The sequence below is a fragment of the Poecilia mexicana genome, unplaced genomic scaffold (genome assembly GCF_051168715.1).
Source record: "Poecilia mexicana isolate PSO_F unplaced genomic scaffold, ASM5116871v1 scaffold_2, whole genome shotgun sequence".
Taxonomy (NCBI): Eukaryota; Metazoa; Chordata; class Actinopteri; order Cyprinodontiformes; family Poeciliidae; genus Poecilia; species Poecilia mexicana.
This window is the reverse complement of record NW_028263371.1, coordinates 27,880,405-27,887,466: the sequence shown is the minus strand read 5'-3', so window position 1 is coordinate 27,887,466 and position 7,062 is coordinate 27,880,405.

Below are 7,062 nucleotides of genomic sequence, written 5' to 3'. Positions count from 1 at the left end.
AAATGGTTTGTAAGAACTCAAATCAGATTTTCCAGAAAATGACACTTCAGCCACTTTGTGAGGAACACTTACAAAAACTGATGCAGCTGCTGGTTTAACCCGAGTTTCATTTTTATTTCGGGATTTCAGCAAAGCACAGTCTTTCTTCCAATGACCTTTTCTGTGACAATAATTACAAATTTTACAAACAGGTATTCCAAACTGCAACTGCCTCTGCTACCCACAATGCACTGTTATCTCAAAATTCTCCTTCAAAATTAAATACAGATACATTAATACTATAGAACTTTTTTAAAACGAATTAAAACATTTCCAACATCCAGCCTGTGGCAGAACACCAGTGGTTTAGAGTTGATCACCTGTTCGGGTTGTTTTACCTTTGTTTACCTTTGTCTTGGCGCATCACAGCCGCTGTAGTTTCTGAACGTTCAACAAACAACAAACTTGGACTAATAATCTCGTTTGTCTGTGAGTATACGTCAGTGTTTAACAAACAAATGGCTTCTACTTACCACAATAATTATGTGAAATTAAATTAATTGTCTAATATAAAAAAATAGTTTGGTGCTGGCTGGCTCAGAGTCTGAGAGGCTTTTCTTTTATCAAACTATTTTTTTTGCCTCTTATTTAGTGGAAATATTGATGTTGATGAGACTTTCTCCAAAATGATAACCTTTTTCAACCTTTATAGCTCCACTGTTGAAAATGAGAAGTGAAAATTCATAAATGACAGTGAAATAAAATCCATATAAAGTGAAGGCTGAAAAACAAAAAAATGAATGTAAATAACATTGTTGATGCATGTATGTAATTAATTTTTTGTTTGTTTTGTTGTTTGATGTTTTGATTTAAAGAGGGTTTTGGTGGGGGGTTAAGGTTGCTAGGCGATCTACCCGGGCTTCTAGCGGTAACTGTCTGTTGGCTGTTTTGGAGATAGTGCAGAGAGTGAGCATACGAGTCACGGTTTAGTGGAGATAACTAAGAAATAGTTCAACTAGGGTCCAGGCAATCAATTAACTAGCGCTTGGTTGATGAGGGAACAAGGTGGGTGTTTTGACGAGAGTATTGTATTTGTTGAACATGATGTTTATGTTTCAATATGAAATGGTGTTAATATTTGATTAACTGTCGAACAGTTGAAACAGAATACATTTTAGTTAATTTGTAATATATAAATGCTAGTTAATTAAATACATGCATTGTAAATGTAATCTTATTACATAAAGTAAGTCTTATAGGTTAAGGGAAAAGGTTAGAACCACTAAGAATTACTAATGGTGTTTTATTTGTATGTTTATAGCTCTTACGGTGTGTTCACATATAAAGGCTGTTAAGAAAAGAAACGTGAACCATCAGTTAAAGAGACCATCTTTTCAACAGGGACGCTGCAGTGAGAGCTTGATCCTCCAGGAGTAACAGCTTCATCTCTGGGAGAAGTAAGAGCTGGACCCAAGTTTAGAAGAGCTTCACCCTGAGCTAAGAAGTAGTTCAACCTACTCTCAGCATCAAGTATGGAAACATCTGAACAGGAAATAAAGTACACCAAGGACCTACAAGTCAACGAAGAAGAAGAGCCTCAAAGCTCTGTTCGCCAAAGGAGGCCTACAGAAAAAATGCAAGCGTATCAGGAGGAGGAAGACCGCAAAAAGGAAAAACGTCTTCTCAAAGTTTACGATCAATGGAAAAGGCAAGTACGTACAACAAGAGAACAATTGAAAGGAGACATAACAAACAGTCAAATTGTTTGTTATGTCAAATGAAAAATCTGCAATACTGATTAGGTACTGCAGGATGATTTGGAAAAAGCTCATGATCAAATTGATGATTTAGAAAAAGCTCATGATCAAATTGAGCTTTTAAATGAGAAAATCGAGTCACTCACCAGAGAGCTAAACTGGTCTTTCAAGCAGAACAAATACCTGGAAAGTCAGAAAATCCCAAAGTTAAAAAACGAGGTAGAGAACCGAAGTTCCCACAGGACTCAGTTGTTGAGTGAGGTCAAACAGTACCAAACTAAGGTCAAAGAGCTTCAATCCTCTTTAAAAACCCTTGAGAGGGACTCAAAACAGCAGGTTGAGAAGGTTGAGGCAGAAAAGTGGCAAATGATGTCCGAAATCAATGCATACAAAGTGAAGGCTGAAAAACACCAAAATGAAGTGAAGAAACTCGAGTTCGAGGTGTCCCGAAAGATTGATGAAATCGGCATAAAGAATCAGGAGATTTTGAAGGAAAAATACAGTTACAGACTTCTTGAGGCCAAGACAAGCGCTCTAGAAAAGTACCTGAAAGAAGCAGAGAAGGAAAACAAAATTCTGGAGAAGAAGCTTCCGAAAACCCCACTGGAGGAAGCTATAGATAGAACAAAACAAGAGTTTAAAGCAAGGGTTGACTTATCTTCAAGCGCATTAGCTTTGGAAAAAAAACAAACCAGGTCATTAAAAGAACGTTTGGCGAGAAAAGAACAAGAGATAGATAAACTCAAAGAGCAGCAGGCTGAGACCTCGAGGCTCTTAGCCTTCCAACAGCAAAGAGAGGCTCTGGCTGCGAAAAAAGCTTTAGCCCACACAGAATCTGACTGGAGAGACCTAAAGACAGAAATTAAAGCCTTACATTATCAGATAAAGATATTAACTGAAAACAGCAAGAGGGATCAATATCAACTTAAAGAAGCCACCGACAAAGTGCAAAAGGTGACGCAATTATACATGAATGAAAAAATGCAGCACGAGCTATTGAAGGAGTCCTTAAAGAGCAAAGAGGAAAAGATAGACGAAATTACTTTGAAGAGACCTATAGATGTCAGCAAAACTGGAACAGAAACCAACGATAAACAACCTCAACCACCGATCCAGGAAAAGAAAGTCCAGCTGCCCAAAGCAAAGTCGATATGTAATCGAAGAATCCTATATCTTCGTGACGGCAAGTTGGAGCCAGCATTTAAAGATCACCCTAAAACACAGCTTAAATTAAAACTGAAGCCAACTCCCCCAAACAAAGGGAAGCCTGAAACCCAGCATTTTACACCAACAGGCAGGAAGGTTTGTCCCAAGGAAACAGAGAAGGAAAAAATTAGTGGGCAACCTGGCGGGAGTGTAGAAGAGAACGATAAAGCTCCCTTATTGGACGTTAGAGGCAAAAATATATTATGAGGTGTGGATGGACGGACGGACAGACGGTTCTAATCATGAAATAATAATGTCCCCATCAACTTTCTTTTGTTTTTCCATAACATTCATTTTCTGTTTTAATCAAATCAACTTTATTAAATCATTGATTAATCACTTGCATCCTTACGTGTACTGAACATTGTGTTTCTTTCGACAATACACTCTTTAAATGAGATGCATAGGTTTTTCTCCGGGTGCTCCGGTTTTTAAAAGTGACTAGACTAATTTATGTCTTTTAAATTCTCCTCGTCTCACGATCTTTCGAGATGTAGAAGAGCTGGTCTCACGGAAGGAACACACCAGTTCTTCCTCTTTGCCTTTGTCTTTATCTTCATCTTTGCCTTGGTCTTTTTCTTTGGGGTCTCGAACCCAGCTGATGAGAGAAGTGCAATTTGAAGCCACATGTTGCGGGGCTAACGGGTTGGTCCCCATGTGCAGAACAGTCTTCAGCTGCAGAGTTCTTTGTCCATCTCGATCTTGGCTCGAAGCTGCCTGAAGGATCCAACCAAAGACTCCTCTCTTGCACTCACCTTATATAGGGTTTATCCACCCTTTTAGTGCATTTGCATTGGCTAGCTTTGTTGCTGTGCCTGTCTCATTGGCTGACTGCTTGGACCGATAATCTCATATCCATCACCATCTTTGGACATTATCACCTGATGTCTGTACTAATGTCCCAAGTTGCTCAACAGTCCTCTTGTGTCTAACCTTCTCTTAGGAAAGTTGAAGTTTAGCAATAAGGCATTGGACACCTCCGCTCTCCCATCAGTTCCTCTTTCCACCTGACCTTTCACCTACCATCCACCTCCAACACAACCCTTATTATAATCATGACGTGAGTTATTACAGACATTTATCATTTGACACCATGTTACAGTTACTTGTTTCACCTTTAAGTATAAGAGTAAGTGTAAATATTCTTATAATCAAACCAACATCAACCACCAGTTAAACCAATATTGATAATTGGCTTAATTATAAGTTATCATTAATTCAAGTATTTTACTCTGGGTTTTATCCAATTACTCAAAATGTCTAGATTTTATTCCTTAAACCTTTAGTGCTCAAAATGAGCAGTCTGAACTATTTTTAATCACTGCAGGCTGGAAACTTCCTCTTTTTCCAGGAAACCTGCTTTTCCTGTTTCATAACGCTCTGCCTGACTATGATTTTTTATGATTAAATAGAAAAAAGTAGAATTAAAGCAGGACACAATAACAACACACACAACCAGATTAATTTTATTACCATCTGACTCTACTGTTGGGTCTTGATGTCACCTGTGTAATCAGTTTTAAAGATAACTTTATTTATTGTTATTATTAAACTAAAATCTCCAGCATGGGGAAGTGGGATGAGCTCGACTTTTCTCGACACCCCCTCCTCGAGGTCGGACCTTTCACATGCTGGGAACCCAACACCCTCCTGCAGGTCTGCGTCGTCATCCTCTGGAAAGAGAAGATGGTCCTCTGGGATGTGAAGGATGCAGATCCTCTGTTGTCACCAAGGCCACAGCAGCCGATGTGAAGATGCAGATTCTCAAAACTCCACTGCTCTTTGACAACATTTAAAATAAAATAAAAAAAAATGAAAGTGTCACAAAGGTTATGAATATTCAATATCGAGTCACAACGACCTCTTTGAATGGCTAGTTGGACAGGTTTTTTTTTTTTTTATTTTACATTACTATCACAAAACAAATTAACACCACAACATTTTACTCAAATCTTTACAGAATACACAGGAATCTCACGTTTAAACAGCAGGCACAATCAACGGGAGTGAAGTCTTCTTTTTTTTTATTTTTTCACAAAAAAAAATTCCCTCCAACCTGTTGGTCTCCAATAACCACTATCCGGGTCACGGCACCAAGATGTAACCCAGGCTTTCCCACTTTGGATCTGCCGCTCGTGGAAGACACCCTATGGATTCTGCGTTGTGTTTTATTTGCGCGTGAAGGTGGGATGTGATCCGTGCAGAAAAAGAGGAATCGGACACAGCGATCGTGGTTGTGGGGAGACCTTGGCGCGTTTATTTCGTCCATCTTACAGGCAGTAAACACACTGTCAGCATTCAACCGCTTTTTTTCTGTTTTACAAAACAATCAAGCATCACAAAACGATCAAACGTCACAAACCAATCAATCACCAGAAAGAAAATGTAATATGTGCCTAACTGGCAATCTGAACCAATAGAAATACATATAATGTTCATTTTTACACCGGGCTAGGGGAGCTGCTGCTTACCTTACAGGCAGTAAACACACTGTAAGGAATACAGCAGTTCGCGCACAAAAAAAAATCCCCCGCACTACGGTGTCCCCGGCAGGACAAACATGCCAGGATTGCGGTGGTACCAACAGCACCCTCTTTTGGGACACTTGTGCACTGCTTTACAATTACAAATTTTACGAACAGGTATGGGCTCTTTGCACCTAAGGCGTTGACGTCACATCTCCAGGAGCTAATGCGGCTCACTTTTTTCCGCTTTGAGTTACCATGACTGGTAGAAAAGACTAAGTCGTATTTCAGATGCAAAAAAACAATACTATTAACATTGTTGTCTTCCTAATATAATGGGCTTTTAAGTTTTCATTAATTTCCAAGCGATCCTGAATTAAGAAGATGGCTTGTAAATATCTGTTGCTACCAGCTAACGCCGCACAGCAAAGTTTGCAGCCTTCACTCCGGATCAGCCTAAAACTACCGGGGATACGGATGGTAAATAAAGGAGCCTCCCTGAGTTATTTCCATGGAATCACTTCTATATTCAGCCTGAAAGAGTTTATGGGAACGAGAGAGCAGACCAGAGCCAGACAGCCGAGCAACTGATCCGCCTGTACATCCTGCTGTAAACACCGTCCTATCTGAGCTCTGAACAAGAAACATGCAAAGGTAATAAAACGAAATAACACGGAGACATGAAGCAACACGGTCATATTTTTCTAAAAGCAGCAACTTTGAACCTGAACAGCTGAACCAGATCTCTGACACCAGAGCTGCGCTACTGTTAAGCTATGAGGCTTGTTGAGCTTCGTCAGGCTTCGTTAGTAAAAAGCCCGAACCGTAACCTCCCCGTTAGTCTGTGACACTAACGACAATAAACACACATAATATACTTGAAAATAAGATAAATACATTGTCCGTTAAAATGTTTAGACACTTAAATAGCACATTTTTACAAGAACAATGTCCGAGAATATTGCCTACTAGCATAAGCTAACCTTAATGTTAGCCACAAAGTTTAAGTAAAACTCACCTTCGTGTCAGTGAATGTATAACGAGGCGAACATCTTAAAACCTTTCTCCAGCTGACATGTTGGGGCTTCGGATCGATGTACAAACTTTGGCCAAGCCCTGAAAGCACCTAATGTAAATGATATTTGTATTGGATCGGAAACAATCGAGCCGCTTTACCCCGAACGTGGAAGCTGAGGTGCAAAGAGCCCATTCCAAACTGCAACTGCCTCTGCTACCCACAATGCACTGTTATCTCAAAATTCTCCTTCAAAATTAAATACAGATACATTAATACTATAGAACTTTTTTAAAACGAATTAAAACATTTCCAACATCCAGCCTGTGGCAGAACACCAGTGGTTTAGAGTTGATCACCTGTTCGGGTTGTTTTACCTTTGTTTACCTTTGTCTTGGCGCATCACAGCCGCTGTAGTTTCTGAACGTTCAACAAACAACAAACTTGGACTAATAATCTCGTTTGTCTGTGAGTATACGTCAGTGTTTAACAAACAAATGGCTTCTACTTACCACAATAATTATGTGAAATTAAATTAATTGTCTAATATAAAAAAATAGTTTGGTGCTGGCTGGCTCAGAGTCTGAGAGGCTTTTCTTTTATCAAACTATTTTTTTTGCCTCTTATTTAGTGGAAATAT